Source organism: Nicotiana tabacum, chromosome 20 (assembly GCF_000715075.1).
Source record: "Nicotiana tabacum cultivar K326 chromosome 20, ASM71507v2, whole genome shotgun sequence".
NCBI lineage: Eukaryota > Viridiplantae > Streptophyta > Magnoliopsida > Solanales > Solanaceae > Nicotiana > Nicotiana tabacum.
Window position 1 is genome coordinate 50,116,119 of NC_134099.1, and position 17,788 is coordinate 50,133,906.

Sequence of the window (17,788 nt, forward strand, 5' to 3'; positions counted from 1 at the left end):
GCATAGTACCTATGATCGTTGTGGAGATATACCGAGCCCTAGAAAACTGTCAACGAGGGGCCAAACACTTTGAGGGTTGTAACTTACCGCTCCAACTCTGGCTCATGGAGCACCTCCAAAAAGGTGAATATCGGCAAGAGATTCTGCGCAGAGACTGGGATGACCATATCGCCTTCCATCAGCCAAGGTGAATGAACTATATGACTAACATGTTTGCCCAACCAGAAGATGCTAAAGGGTGGGTAGAGTTGTTCGGAAATCTGAAAAAGGACCGAGTGCAATGGATGTTCGAATGGTTCCCTACTGAAGAGTTCATTGTCCGATCTCGGGATGCACCGTTTCTTATACTCATTGGTCTGAGAGGAACTTATCCTTATGTCCCTCTCCGAGTCATGAGGCGGGCAGGAAGGAAACAGGTTATACCAAGGGTCGACAAAATAAGTCACTTCAGGGCCGACTTTCAAGATGACGATAGTCCATACAAGTGTCAAGCTCAGCATATGTGGCACTGCAAAATCATCCTGGGAAAGGATTCCATAGAACCAGACAGGTACCATGCTGGTTATACTCCATACTATCCAAGTTGGTTGGAAGACGATCAGAGTGGGTTAGGGCAACCCGGGCTTGTTCGAGGTCACAGAATCATCGACGAAAAGGCTAAAGCACAGGTTAAGTACAACCAATTGCGTAAGAGGATGTGGGAATGCGAAAGTGAGCACCGGGGAATTCAAGAAGCCCATCAAAAGCTGATTGAAGAATGGAAAGACATGGCTATCAGCGCCAACAAGTGGCTGGGATATTTGGAGCGGGGTTTAGTGGAGCTTGAAAGGAAGTTCATCCAGAGGATCGAAAACTGTCAAAACGCTGAGGAAGGCAAAGTAGAACGCCTGGCGAGGGCATTCTTACTAGAAAATCTGCGCGAGCTAGAGGATCTGATCAACGAAAATTTGCTTTAAGAATGTAATAAGGCCAATGGCCATTAGTGACATTTTATTTTCTGCTATTTTTAGCGTCGTTTTGGGATTTGTCTTATTTTTATCAATAAAATGAGGCATTTAGCATTATAAGTTCTCCAAATTAACTTGTACCTAGGCCTAACTTGGGCACAACAAGGCTCCCAAATTAGGACACAAATTATATTCTTGCACTATGTGTTTAAATATCGCAACCTCTTTTTCTTACAACCCGCACTAACTTGTTACCTTTGTTTTTATTTTTTGTTTTATTCCCCTCCCCAAAGGTTAGTTTGTGCACTCTGGCATCGTCATCATACTCCACAAAATTTAAGGGCCCTCCGCCTCCGAGTCCTATTAGAAACAAGAACAGGGGAAAAATGGAAGATTTGAGCAATATCAGAAAGGAGAACTCAGTTTAAAGGGTAGAGGTTCCTCAGGGTATTTAGGTTTCCAAGGAAAGTGCCTCCCAGCTCGAGCTAAAGTTGTTGAAATTTCAGGAAGAACTGGACCAAGTTCGGAACTTGGCAAGCTTGTCGTTTTCCCTCACCACCCCAGATGTCAACTTTCCCAAACTCAAAACCCCACACCTCCACAAAACATTCCAAAACCACGAAACCAACCCGCTCCCCATCACCACTGCAATACATGCCTCACTTCAAACAACACCCCACTGCTCATCCCTGAACCACTAAACTCCACAAATGATCATCTCCACAATACCCCCATCTATGTGGAAACCATACCACACTATACTCAACCTATTTCAAGCACACCTAAGTCTGATGAAAAAGACTCTCTTATCAGAAATCTGGTCGCAGAACTCAAGTAGCTGACTAGCCGAGTTCAGGGCATTGAAGGAAGCAAGGGGATCGAGGGATTGAATTACGAAGACCTTTGCATTCAATCAGATGTCGAACTGCCCCAGGTACAAACCTCCCAAGTTTGAGATGTTTGATGGCATAGGGGATCCCAGAGTCCATTTGAGGACCTACTGCGACAAGCTAGTCGGAGTAGGGAAGGATGAAAAGATTCGCATGAAGCTCTTTATGAGAAGCCTGAAAGGGGATGCTCTATCTTGGTACATTAGCCAAGACCCAAAGAAGTGGTCGAATTGGGTAAGTATGGCATCCGATTTCATGGACAGATTCAGATTCAACACGGAAAATACGTCAGATGTGTTCTACATCCAGAACTTAAAGAAGAAACCTACAGAGACATTCCACGAGTATGCTACTCGTTGGAGATCAGAAGCTGCTAAGGTCAGGCCGGCTTTAGAAGAAGAACAAATGAATAGGTTTTTCATCCAGGCTCAAGACCCACAATATTATGAGAGGTTGATGTTGATTGAAGGCCAGAAATTTTCCGACATCATTAAGCTAGGGGAAAGGATCGAGGAAGGTATTAAAAGTGGTATGGTCATAAACTTTGAAGCATTACAGGCCACTAACAAGGCTCTACATTCTGGTGGCACGTCTAAGAAAAGGGATGTGAGTGCCATGATGGTTGCACAGAGAACAAAGTCCCCAATCAAATACCAAACCTACCCATTACCTCCACTCACATATCAGCCTACCCCAAATTACCAAGAACCCTTGCCCTCTTACCAAGCTCCACCGCCTACTTACCAATCATCCCCACCTCCCATATATCAGCCCACTTCACCCAGATACTCTCAACCCGCACCTGTCTACCAAGCCTACAACACCCAACAAGCCCACTATCAATCACCTCCCCCTCGCCAAAAATTTCCCTAGACTCCGACCAAACTTCGACCGCAGACCCCCCAAACAGTATACTGCCATTGCTGAACCTATCGACCAGTTGTATGAAAGGATCAAAGTTGTTGGTTACGTCACCCCTATCCCTGCCATAAACCCCGAAAACCCCTCCCAATGGGTCAACCCAAACAAAACTTGTGCATACCATTCTGGCATGAAGGGGAATACCATTGATGAGTGCTGCTCTCTGAAGGATAAGATCCAAGCTTTAATTGACAACAAGATCATTGTGGTAAAGGAGCCTACTCTGAATGTTTGTAACAACCCTCTACCATACCACAAGGGTGGAGGTGTTCGCATGATTGAGATAGAAGACGATTGGGATCCCAAAGGGTTGATTGGATTGATCGCTGAAGGTGACGAGCCAAAGAAACCAACAGTCACCCTTAATCCGATTGTGGTCTAGATGCAACCTTCTGGAAATGCCGAAGTGAATATGTCCAAACCACTTGAGTTCGAAGCACCTTCTTCTGCAAAGACGCCAGGGCCTATTGAGGTCGAGTTTGGGTCCCCAAAGGCACCTGTACCATTTGAGGTTGTTGTATTACCTCCCAAAGCAAGGGTGCCCATTCTGGTGGCCATGACAGTCGTAACATCGTTCCACCCAAAGGTCATACCGTGGGATTACACCACCAAGACGAGAAGGAAAGGGAAAACCAAATCTGGAGAAGTAATTGCAGCACAGGGTATGACAAGAACCAGCAGGGTTTATACTCCAGAACATCTAGCTGAGTCCAGTAAGCAGGCCTCTGGACGACCAACCGTTACTGAAATTGGGCCTGATGATCTCTGGAGGAAGATACAATCCAAAGAGTATTCGGTCATTGATCAGTTGAACAAACGCCAGCCCAGATCTCTATCTTGGCTCTGCTACAAAGCTCTGACGCACATAAGAATGCCTTATTGAAGGTACTGAGCGAGGCATATGTGCCCAGCAACATAACTGGAGGAGAAATGGCAAACATGGTAGGGCAAGTATTGGAGAGTCACAAAATCACCTTCCATGAAGATGAGCTGCTACCTGAAGGGCTAAGCCACAACAAGGCATTGCAAATCATTGTACAGTGCGAAGATTATTTCATCACTAGAATCCTGATTGACGGAGGGTCCAGCCTCAATATTTGTCCATTGGTAACTCTCAGAACATTGGGAAAGAGCCTGCATGAGATCAAGGATGGAGCCATCAATGTCAAAGCTTTTGATGGATCACAAAAGTCCACTATTGGGGAAATAAGTATGTGTCTACAAATGGGACCGACTTGGTTCGACGTTGATTTTCAAGTGATAGACGTCCCAACATCTTACAACTTGCTATTGGGATGGCCCTGGATCCATGCTGCTGGAGCTGTAGCATCAACCCTACATCAAGCAGTGAAATTCGAGTGGAATCACTAAGAGGTAATTATTCGCAGTGATGGTAGCAATCCCATATACAGTCGCTAGACCATCCCAGCAATCGGAGGAAGAATGAAGATAGGCGGAGAAACCTACCATCACATTGAGCGAGTCAACGCCGTGGACAAGGATAAATGGTGGGATAACAAAATTGAAAGTATATTGAATTGGTGTGGATACGAACCTGGCAAGGGACTTGGCAAGAATCTCCAAGGAATCGCTAAGCCTATCAAGTTAAAGAAACACGGTGCCACTTTCGGTTTGGGATATGAATACACTTGGGAGGAGTTCAACCACTAGTCGCCACCATGGATTAGTCCCTACTACCCACTGGAGCATCTGATATCTCGCTCAGAGCAGACCTTCCAGCCAGTCGATGTCATATATGGGTCAGAAGAAGAGGAAGCACTGGCGACGATGAGGAATTTGTTTTTGGAAGATGACAATATGGACTGTTGTGTCATTTTCGAGGAGGAGGGGGAGGAAGGCCCTTCTATACAAGCTATGAGCCGGGGATGATGCCTCAACAATTGGTCCATCAGAACCACCAAGGCCCAGAAAGCTTCGGGGAAGCAAGGCTGAACAAAGCACCATGCATTGTCTTTATTTTTCGCTAGTTGACTTTCTTTCCGCATTTTTAATATTGAAATAAGAGCTCCAATGTTCAAAACAATTATGAAATTTATCAAAGCATTTCAGTTTCTTATAAATCTTGCTCTTATTACTTTTTATCGTTTACTTTATTTACACAGCATTACTATTACTTATCTTGATGTACCGATGATTGTGACATGCAATGAGGCAACGTAACAAACGGATATAGACTCAGAAGAAGATGATATACCAAAAGAGGTTGTTAAAGAGGTTGAGAATTTTGAGAACAGACCTAAGTCTAACCTGGACAAAACTGAGATTGTCAACGTGGGAGATGCCGAAAATGTCAAAGAAACGTGCATCAGTGTTCATCTGTCACTGTCAGAAAAGAAAGAGTACACGGAATTTCTTAGGGAATATGAGGACATATTCGCCTGGTCTTATGATAACATGACTGGTCTCAATACATCTATTGTAGCTCACAAACTGCCAACCGATCCGACATGTCCACCAGTAAAACAAAAGCTCAGGAAGTTCAAACCTAACATGAGTTTGAAAATCAAGGAAGAAGTCACCAAGCAAGTCAAAGCCAAGGTTCTCAAGGTAGTAGAGTATCCAACATGGTTAGCCAATATTGTGCCAGTGTTGAAGAGGGACGGGAAGGTTAGAGTCTGTGTAGACTACCGAGATCTCAATCGGGCCAGTCCGAAAGACGACTTCCCATTACCGAACATACACATTCTAATTGACAATTGTGCCAAGCATGAACTGCAGTCGTACATTGATTGTTTTGTTGGGTATCATCAGATATGGATGGATGAGGAAGACGCGGAGAAAACGGCTTTCATTACGCCGTGGGGGATGTATTGTTACAAGATGATGTTGTTTGGGTTAAAGAATGCTGGGGCCACCTACATAAGGGCCATGACTACTATTTTCTATGACATGATACACAAAGAGATCGAGGTGTATGTAGACGACGTCATCATCAAATTCAAGAGAGCCACTGACCATATGGAAGATCTGAGGAAGTTCTTCAACAGACTAAGAAGGTACAACTTGAAGCTGAATCCCACCAAGTGTGCATTCGGGGTTCCTGCCGGAAAATTACTTGGGTTCATTGTGAGTCACCGAGGAATAGAACTGGATCCTTCAAAGATCAAAGCTATCCAAGAATTGCCACCACCGAAGAACAAGAAAGAGGTTATGAGTTTCTTGGGAAGATTAACTACATCAGCCGGTTCATAGCTCAATCCACTGTCAATTGTAAGCCAATCATTAAGATGTTGAAGAAGGACGCCGCTACCAAATGGACTGATGATTGTCAGAAAGCCTTTGAAAGAATCAAGGAATACTTGTCAACACCGCTAGTTTTGGTCCTGCCCGAGTCGAGTAGACCTCTATTACTCTACCTTGCAGTACTGGATGGAGCTTTCGGTTATGTTCTGGGGCAGCATGATGAAATGGGAAGAAAGGAGCAGGCCATCTATTATCTCAGCAAGAAGTTTACCCCGCATAAGGCCCGGTATTCTCTATTGGAACGCACCTGTTGTGCTCTGACTTGGGTAGCTCAGAAGTTGAGGCACTATTTTTGTGCCTATACTACTTATCTCATATCAAGAATGGATCCTTTGAAGTACATCTTTCAGAAGCTCATGCCCACTGGCAAGCTAGCCAAGTGGCAAATCCTGCTGAGTGAATTCGACATTGTTTATGTGACTCAGAAGGCAATCAAAGGACAAGCACTGGTAGATCATCTTGCTGAAAATCCCGTGGATGGAGAATACGAGCCTCTAAAGATGTATTTTCCTGATGAAGAGGTATCTTTCATAGGGGAAGATATTGCAGAATCCTATGATGGTTAGAGAATGTTTTTCGACGGAGCGGCAAACTTCGAAGGAGTTGGCATAGGAGCGGTCCTAGTATCAGAAACTGGCCAGCATTATTCAGTGTCTGCCAAGCCCAGGTTCTCGTGCACCAACAACATGGCCGAGTATGAAGCCTGCATCTTAGGGCTCAAGCTGGCCATTGGCATGAACATTCAGGAATTGCTAGTGATCGGAGATTCAGACCTTCTTATACATCGGTCCGAGAAGAATGGGCAACCAAGAACTCCAAGATACTCCCTTATCTGCATCATGTATAGGAGTTGAGGAAGAGGTTCACAAAGATAGAGTTCCAACATGTTCCCAGAGTTTAGAATGAGTTTGCCAATGCATTGGCTACCCTATTGTCTATGATACAGCACCCAGACAAGAACTTCATTGATCCTATTCCGGTAAAGATCTATGATCAGTCAGCTTACTATGCTCATGTAGAAGAAGAAGCAGATGGAAAACCTTGACCAAGGGAGAATATCCAGAACTCGCAAATCCTACTCAGAAGCGCACACTTCGGAGATTACCTAACAACTTCTTTCATAGTGGAGGAATCCTGTATAGGAGGACTCCTGATTTGGGATTACTAAGGTGTGTCGGCGCAAAGGAAGCATCCAGATTATTGGAGGAAATTCATGCGGGGACCTGCGGACCACATATGAACGGCTTTGTCTTAGCCAAGAAAATACTCTGTGCTGGTTACTTTTGGATGATTATGGAAACGGACTGCATCCAGTATGTCCGAAAATGTCATCGCTGTAAGATACATGCAGACATGATAAAGGTGCCTCCAAACGAGCTTACTGCAACAAGCTCGCCATGGTCGTTCGCTGCTTGGGGAATGGATGTTATCAGACCTATCGAGCCTGTCGCATCAAATGGGCATAGGTTGCAATGTCTTGAACTGCGTCGCATTCGTCGTTTCATCTAAAGAAAACTATTTTAAATTATGTATTTATGTTACATTTTTTTCTAAATCATGCAAGTCTGGTATCAAAATTACTTTGTTTAGCAATGCTACCTCAATTATACACAACGCCAAGCAGGACAAGCGAAGCTCATGGGGAAATGAACTAACCTTCCCCCCCCCCCCCTTTACAAAACTCACGATTTTTCTTTGGATGCAGGCATTCAAGGCTTAAAATCATCAGATATATCTATACACTCATACTTCCTAGGAATACAACTCTCGGAATCATCACCTATTTACAGTTGTTATCCGTACACGACATCCACAACAGCCATAATATAGCAATCAGCTATCAGCTATCATCTATCAGCTAAGAGATTTCATTACTATTCGCCTTTTATTTTCTGCATTACATAAGGCTACCTTTCTGCCTTCTGAGGTTAAGCTCTACTTCCATCTGCATTTCTCTGCATTGCATAAGGCTACCTTTCTGCCTTCTGAGGTTAAGCTTTGCCTCCATATGCATTTCTCTGCATTGCATAAGGCTACCTTTCTGCCTCCGAGACTAAGCTCTGTCTCCATCTGCATTTTCTGCATTGCATAAGACTACCTTTCTGCCTTCCGAGGTTAAGCTCTACCTCCATCTGCATCTTCTGCATTGCATAAGGCTACCCTTTTGCCTTCCGAGGTTAAGCTCTACCTCCATCTGCATCTTCTACATTGCATAAGGCTACCTTTCTGCCTTCCGAGACTAAGCTCTGCCTCCATCTGCATCTTCTGCATTGCATAAGGCTACCTTTCTGCCTTCCGAGACTAAGCTTTGTCTCCATCTGCATTTTCTGCATTGCATAAGGCTACCTCTCTGCCTTCCGAGGTTAAGCTCTACCTCCATCTGCATCTCTTGCATTGTATAAGGCTACCTTTCTGCCTTCCGAGGTTAAGCTCTACCTCCATCTGCATGGCTGAAATACCGCCACCTTATTTCTCTTGCATGGCTGAAATATCGCCACTCTATTTCTCTTGCATGACTGAAATACCGCCATCTTATTTCTTTTGCATGGCTGAAATACCGCCACCCTTTAATTACGTCTTACATCGGCTGAAAGATCGCCACCTTCTTTATTTTCCTGGGCTGAAAGATCGTCAAATTATCCAAAGGCGTCATTGTTCGGAGGCACCATTTTCATAGCCCGAGAACGCTATGCCATGGCCTGAGGACCCCATTTTATCTTTTGCATATCATTATTCAAAGGCATCATGGTTCAGAGGCATCATCCTCATAGCCCAAGAACATCATTTCATATCCTGTGAATCCTTTATCATATGCTTCATGGTCCGAGGACGTCATCCTAACCGTCCAAAGACAGCATTCACGGTCCAACAGGAACTTGCATCACGTTTAAATTTATGCACAATATATATATGCTGGTATTGTTCATTCGTAGTTACACTGGCTAGCAATGGTCGTCTCAGCAGGAGCGATCCCACTCTAGTTCCCACAGCCTATCAGACTCTGACTATCCTTTCTCAACCTGAACATCGCGTCCGCTTTTCGAAAATCTCCATCGGCATACTCCGCCGATGAATCCCAAACTACATATGGTCTGATTCCTCTAATACCAGGGATATGTAGGTAGCTCAAAAACCAGAGCTCGATCAAAACTCTTCAAAATCGTTTTATTCGGTCAAAATTGGCCATCATATCTTTACCCGACAACTCTTTTATCCTTCCCGGGTAAAGAGGGGCAGCTGTTGATACCCAATTTTTTCCTATGTATTTTTATATACAAAATGCTTTTAAAATAGGATATACATACATATATAAGCATGCCCAAGAGTTTTGGTATTGTTTCCTAATTTTTAAGATTTTAAAATCAATTTATTGTCTATTATTAGCAGTACAAAATCCAATAATTATTCCATCATTTTGGTGAATAACTTATTTTGTTCTCATATTTACACCAAAATATAATTAATGTGATTTTTGTATATTTTTACAAACCTATTTGGTATTTTTAAGCTAAATTGCATGTAATTGCAATTATAGCCTATTTCACGATTAGTAGCATTTTATAATTATAAAATTATTTTCAGTATTTTAAATTAATATTTATATAGTATTTGTTGGCTCAGTATTTTTAATTTACTTTTAAAATTATTATTACTATTAATTTTTCTACAACAACAACAACGACCCAGTATAATCCCACAAGTGGGGTCTGGGGAGGGTAATATGTACGCAGACCTTACCCCTACCCCGAAGGGTAGAGAGGCTGTTTCCAGGAGACCCTCGGCTCAAAAAAACAATAGGAGATGATATATTATTACCATAAAAATGTGTAATAAAAATAACAACAATATATAAGAGATATGAAATATGAAATACAGGATACGAAATACGAAATACGAAATAGATGGCTGGTATAGTACAACTAGAAGGTAAAGCCCTGCATCAATAGACGACCACTGACATTCCTAGTCTAACTCCTAACTAGATAGTCTCCCTCACTTGTGCTGTAGAAATATTCACACTCTCCCCTAACCTACAACCTTAATGCTCGACCTCCATAATTCCCTATCAAGGGCCATGTCCTCAGTAATCCTAAGTCGCGCCATGTCCTGTCTGATCACCTCTCCCCAATACTTCTTAGGTCTCCCTCTACCTCTCCGCGTGCCCACTATAGCCAGTCGCTCACACCTCCTCACCGGTGCATCAATGCTCCTCCTCTGAATGTGCCCGAACCATCTGAGTCTTACTTCCCGCATCTTGTCCTCCATGGAGGCCACACCCACCTTCTCTCGAATATCTGCATTCCTAATCTTATCCATCCTTGTATGCCCGCACATCCACCTCAACATCCTCATCTCTTCTACTTTCATCTTCTGGGTGTGTGAGTTCTTTACCGTCCAACATTCAGTTCCATACAACATGGCAGGCCTAACCACTGCTCTATAAAACTTACCTTTTAGTAACGGTGGCACTTTCTTGTCACACAAGACTCCCGACGCTAACCTCCACTTCATCCACCCCACCCCTATACGGTGTGTGACATCCTCGTCAATCTCCCCGATCCCCTGAATAACCGATCCAAGGTACTTGAAACTACCTTTCTTGGGAATGACTTGAGAGTCAAGACTCACTTCAACTCCCGCTTCCGTCGGCTCAACTCCAAATCTGCACTCGAGGTATTCCGTCTTCGTCCTACTCAACTTGAAACCTTTAGACTCAAGAGCATGTCTCCAAATCTCTAGCCTCTCGTTGACGCCGCCTCTTGTCTCCTCAATTAGAATAATGTCATCAGCAAATAGCATGCACCATGGAACCTCCCCTTGAATATGATGAGTCAGTGCATCCATCACCAGGGAAAATAGGAATGGGCTGAGCGCAGACCCTTGGTGCAATCCCGTAATAACTGGAAAGTGTTTAGAGTCGCCTCCTACTGTCCTAACCCGAGTCTTAGCTCCATCATACATGTCTTTAATCACCCTAATATAGTTACTCGGGACCCCTTTATCCTCTAAGCAGCTCCATAAGACCTTCCTAGGAACCTTATCGTACGCTTTCTCCAAATCAATAAACACCATGTGGAGATCCTTCTTCTTATCTCTATACTGTTCCACCATCCTCCTAATAAGGTGGATAGCTTCTGTGGTAGATCGCCCCGGCATGAACCCGAACTGGTTGTCTGAAATAGACACCGTCCTTCACACTCTCATTTCTACCACCCTCTCCCAAACTTTCATGGTATGACTTAGTAATTTGATGCCCCTATAGTTGTTACAGCTCTGGACATCACCTTTGTTCTTATACAACGGGACCATTGTACTCCACCTCCACTCTTCAGGCATTCTATTAGTCTTGAATATAACACTAAACAATGCAGTAAGCCATTCCAAGCCTGCTCTACCCACACACCTCCACAGTTCAACCAGAATCTCGTCTGGCCCGGTAGCTCTGCCCCTTCTCATCTTACGCATTGCCTCCATGACTTAATCGATCTCAATGTCCCTACAATTACTTACTTCATGGTGACTGTCGGCATTCCTCGATTCCCCAAGTATAATATCTTGATCCCCTTATTCCCTTAGAAGTTTATGAAAGTAGGTTTTCCACCTCCTCTTAATCTGGTCATCTCCCATCAAAACTTTGTCGTCATCATCTTTTATGCACCTCACTTGGTCCAGATCCTGAGTTGTCCTCTCTCTCGCCTTAGTGAGTCGGAATAACTTCTTCTCCCCACCTTTGTTCCTTAGCTCCTCATACAGACGACCAAAAGCTATCGTCTTAGCCTCCGTCACTGCCATCTTCGCCTCTTTCCTAGCTACCTTATACCTTTGACTGTTCTCTCTCTTCTCCTCCTCGTCAGTGCTCCCTACTAACCTTAGGTAAGCCACCTTCTTTGCTTCCACTTTACCTTGGACAACTGCATTCCACCACCAATCTCCTTTGTGTCCACCATAGTGTCCCATAGATATCCCTAACACCTCTCTCGCCGCCTTTCTTATACAGTCCGCCGTCGTCGACCACATTGTGTTTGCGTCCCCACTACTTCTCCAAGCTCCCATTGCCGATAACCTTCCTTCCAACTCTTTAGCTTTATCCTTAGTTAAGGCGCCCCACCTAATCCTGGGGCGTCCTTGTACTGACCTCTTCTTCCTCCTTATCCTAATACAAATGTCCATCACCAAAAGCCTATGCTGCGTTGAGAGGGTCTCACCTGGGATAACCTTGCAATCCTCGCACAACCTTCTGTCGCATCTCCTGAGGAGTAGATAGTAAATCTGAGTCTTCGCCACCGAACTTTGGTAAGTAACCAAATGTTTATCCCGCTTCGTAAAACTCGAGTTTGCAATGACTAGATCGAAAGCCTTGGCAAAGTCCAACAGTGCAATGCCCCCTCTGTTCCGCTCTCCGAAACTAAATCCGCCATGCACCTCAGTGTACCCACCTGCAGATAACCCAATATGACCATTGAAATCTCCTCCTATGAACCTCTCAGAAGGCGGTATACTACGAACAATCTCATCCAACCCCTCCCAAAATTGCCTTTTAATATCCTCATCAAGCCTGCTTGTGGTGCGTATGCGCTAACGACATTTAAAGTACCCTCACCCACCACCAACTTAATAGTCATTAGCCTATCATTCACCCGCCTGACCTCTACCACAGACTCCCTAAGATGGCTATCTACCAGGATACCCACTCCATTCTTACCCCTCAGGACACCAGAGTACCACAACTTATACCCATCCATGTTTTTCGCCCTCGATCCGACCCACCTAGTCTCCTGGACACACGCTATATTAATCTTCCTCTTCTGCAGGATTTTCGCCAACTCTATGGATTTACTCGTTAGTGAACCTATGTTCCATGACCCGATTCTCAACCTATAGGCTCCCTTGCCCCCTCTACCTCCCCTGCTACCCGACCCACCCCCTGAACCCCACCCCACACTCTGCCCCACCCGAGGACATGCCCTTATTCTATCATCCCAGACTGCAGCCACTACACCTACAACACTCTAGAGAAGTCTCGCTAGTGCACAACGTACACAAATCAAACTAGAAGGAAACACGTGGTAACTAGTATCCTTGTTCAAAGGTTTAACTATTGCTAAGTAAAGTAACAATAATTTAGCTAACACCAAAAGGGAAACAGTAAAATAGGAGGTACCAACTCCCGATAACAAAACCTGTGGCTGATTTGCTGTGCTCGATGTAGTTGTACGCTCCCGCCCACTTCCTACCACCCTTGCTGACACTCGCCCAGGTTGCTCTCCTTTGCCAGTGCTCGTGCGCCCAACTTGTCTCCAATACTCCGAGAATTCCTGAAAACACATAAAATACCACGACCCAAAAAACAGAAGGAGCTATCACCGCTACCACTGGTAAGCAAAGAAGCAGAGCAAACAAAAAATTAATTTTTATTTAGACAGAAAGAGCAGCTAAGGGCAAAATTATTGTGGGACTGCGAGTAAGTAATGGGCATATTAGATGAACTCCGAGCAGGCGCCGGCAAACTTTTGAACCGGAAAGTTCAACAGAAATCGTCAAACGCATGCGCGTTATAAGGCAAGTACAGTGCCAGTATTACATCGGCCGTTTCCAAAATCGACGGTTCCGTCAAATATGGTGGCGCTCAAAAGACGGATGATTAATCAATGCACAGAGCTTCGACAATGAGAATTGGAATCCCAGGAGATGAGAAAATGTTGAATGATCAGTTGAAATCCTTTTTCCAAAGAAATTTTCAGATCCAAACAAAAAGAAAATCAAAATACATGATAGAAAGAGGCTCAGAAGTCTCTTCCAAAGACTTTATGAGAAACAAACATACATGATAGAAAGAACTGATTCAAGGTCATGAGAACATGTTTGAGAAAACTCGGAGTTTAAACAAGTTTAGAAGAAAGAGATGATACGAGCTCAAACAAAAGCAGGTGAAATATGCTTAGCAACATGACAACCAGAGCTAAATAAAGTGAACAAAATCAAAGAACTCAACCATAAACACGTATAGCAAAGAATAAGGATTAACAACACAGATTAACATGTGAGTACAGGAATAACAACAAAAGTAGAAGAATCTTGCATAATAGAAAGGAAACATGAGAGCAAACTCAAGCATAGTAGAAAAGAAATCATACGAGTATAACATAGGTAAACACACATGAAGAAAGAACAGAAAGAATCGGAAAGATATTTGAAGAAACTTTTTCAGAAACCCTAAAATTGAAATTGAGCGATTTTGAAAATGAAATTTGGGGAAAAACCTTTTAAAATGTCAAGTAAAGCCCAGACATATCACAGATCTAAGAAAAATAGGCGAGACAGAACCTCAGACGGCTTAGAGTTGTAGAGAAAACCTTAGAAATGAGAAAGGTCTTGAGGAAAGTCAGATCCTGAGTCGAAAAGACTCATATTGCTTGAACATGCCGGGGTAATGGCCGGAGAAGCCATAGATTTACAGATCTGAGAAGGATCTGAAGAGAGTTATTGAAGTTGGGCTTCAAAACCTTGAATAGTTTAGGTCTGATGGTGAGAAAGGATGAGTACAGACCATTCATGGCCGGAGACGCCATGGATTCCGGTGGAAACATGGTGAGATAAGGTGGGAGACGATTAGGGTTTCAGAGAGGCTCGAGAGGATTTGAGAGACAAAGGGGTTCAAAGGCGGCGTCTCAGGTGAAATGAATTAGGTCAGGGGGGTTGGGAATTAAAAAAGGAAAGGGTGAATTACATCCGTTGATCAAAAGGCCTAGATAAAAGGGGAGCCAGGTGGGTTTTTTTAATCGGGTCAGGGGTCGGGTAATTTGGGGGTTGGGATGGTTTAATTTGGGGTTCTAGAATTGGGTCAAATTGAGGGCCAAAATTGAAAGGGGAAAGGGCTGTAATTGAAATAGAAAATGGGCTAAGTGTTAAATAGCCTATTTTCCCTTTTTTTCTCATAAAGTCTTTGGAAGAGACTTCTGAGCCTCTTTCAATGACCTTCTCTCTCACCTCTATGTCTGACTCAATTCGAAACCCTAGGATTTGGGGGTTTCTTTGGCAAGTGATATTAGGGTTCCACTTTGGGACCCTAGGCTTTCAGACTCATTATGAGTCTGTAACTGAACTCGATTCCCTTTTGTTTATGACTCTAAGGCTTTTAATGTTAGACTCTTTTGCTGAGTAACCTGACGATTCCTTTCGTTTGATTGGTATGATTTATATATGTGAAATTTCTCTTTCAAAAGGTTTTTACCAACTGATTGATTGATTCTGAAATCCTTTTAATAAGGCTGACGAATTGTCACTGATTTTTCTTTGATTGAACCTCCTTTACCTTTCATGATTTGGTTCATTCAAATTGAACCTGTAGTTTTGGTTTCATGGCTGTTTGATTGATTTCCTTGCCATATTTGGCACAAACCGTGTACCATTGATGGTTTTCCTTAAATAACTTCTATGTATTTACCCCTTTTGTGCTACCTTGAAAGGTTTTAATTAAAATTTATTTCCTTAACTGGCTTTTACCCGTTGGAATCATAATCCCTTAACCAAAGGGAGATTGATTTCAATGATATTTGCTTGCCTTTCTTACTTGTTTCTCTGCACTATAAAAGGGACTACCCTTCTGCACTTTTAAGGGCACTTCGAGTCCAATACCTCGAACTTTTAGATCAATACTTTCAATTACTTACACACTTTATTGCTTTGAGTTCAATACTCTTACAATATTCTGCTCTTTTCTGGGATCTTTTGGAACTTTTTCTTGCAACTTGGCTTTTTCAAGACTACTTTTACTTGTTTGTTTTCCCTGAAACTAGTATATTCTAATTTAGCTTTCCTGCCTCACCCCTATGTGTTTATTTACAGTTTTCTGCAATCCTGTTTACTTTGTTGTTCATGATTAATGTTAAGTATGTGTGTTATTTCCTTGCATCTATTTTCTGTTATGAACCCCTACCCCTATTCTCTTCGATGTGTTTGAGTTAAGGTTCATGGCCTGGCAGTATCCAAATTACTGCCCAGGTCCAAATCTGATCCTCAATGGATCTTAACTCCCAATTTTGGCTGACAGGCTGGTCAAGGGTGTGCCAGCACTCTTAAATTGTTGGGCATAACCACCAGCCTGCCATGGACTTCCCTAATCCCCCTCTATGCACATACACTTACTCTTAGATTCTAAGTTTTGTCCCCCTCTTATGAGCCATGCTTTGGGACCCTGAGTTCCCTCTGAACTTGGACATTTGAGGGCTGACTCTTCCACACTGCACTATAATCTAATTTTGCAATGTGTTTGGGGTGTAACCACTTCCCTGAGTCCCTTTGAGACTCTTGGAAACTTTGACACATCCCAAATAACAGAAAGGCTTTTGGAAAATGGATCCTGAAAGTTGGTTTATCTCATATTGCTAGACCTTGAGTCTGAATTAGGCTGTTTGGTTGCAGCTGAAAGTTCTGATGTATTTTTTTGATTCATTCGGGTCTGTAATAATTTGTAATAACTATGGGGCTCTAGTGAAAAGGGGAGGGTCATTATGTATGCATATGGGTAGACACCATGCTCATAAGGATTACTATTTACAAATTCTACATCTATGCATATCATATAGTACTCCTGCCTATAAGTCGTCTCATTATTACATTAGAAACCATGCCTATTAGTTTCTGCATATAGAAATTATGTATAAGTTTCTGCACTTATGCATTTAGAAATCTTGCCTATAAGTTATGCATTACACGTAGAAATCTTGCCTATAAGTTGTTTCATTATTGCATTAGAAATCATGCCTATAAGTTTCTGCATATAGAAATCATGACTATAGTTTTGTTTCTGCATTTCTGCATATTCATCTGTCGTTAGGAAAACAATCATAGGTTTAATAGTAGTCAACATTCATTCTAGATACCATGCCTATAGGGCTCCTACACTTACATAATCGTTTTAAAATCAATAACGCTTAGAAATCATGCCTATAGGAGCAGCCGTCTGAATCTGATTCGTCTATCTTATCTATAAGTCTAAAATCAGTAGTAATGTTTGTTTAATATCTGCAGAATTTAATTAGTTCTAAAATCAGTAACCCTTCTTTAAAATCAGTATACTTCCACCTAGGTAAGTAGTAGGTAATTGTTTAATTGTGTCAGTTTTAATAAATTACAACCAGACAAGGCCTAATTCGGACTCCTCATCCGAGAAATATGTGATGAAGCAGCATGTCCTAACGCTTTAAATTTAATTCATACTATAACCAGTATTTGAAGTCATGCTAAATAATTTGCTCCTTTAAGTGAGGAGGCCTATTTAAGCCCTTAAACTGCTTGCTTATGTGTTTTGTTTGTTGCATTAGAATTTTGTCCTTTTAAAACTCTGAAAAGCCCCAACCTCCCTCCATTTAGGACTAATAGTCCCAAATGCCTCCAGGACTGATAGGATCGGGACGGATAATAGCATGCAATAAGTAATGACAATATTCCGCATTTAATACCTTAATAGGGTGGGAAAGGGTAGATATGGACATGATGACCGGTGCGCTAATACCACATGCGACCCCTCTTCTGAGGAGTGATTGCCGAGTATTGTATTGATGTGATCCATATTGTTTGTAAACCTATGACCCTTCCCCCTTTACTTGTTATCCCTTTTTTAAATGTCCAGACTATTTGCTTAAGATTTCTGTTTTCTTTATCTTTCTTCAAACTTTCAATTCACTTGCAACATTATGTGTAAATCCCCTTCTATTTGAGATCTTTATTTGCTTACTTGTTAGTTAAAGTCACAATTGTAACATG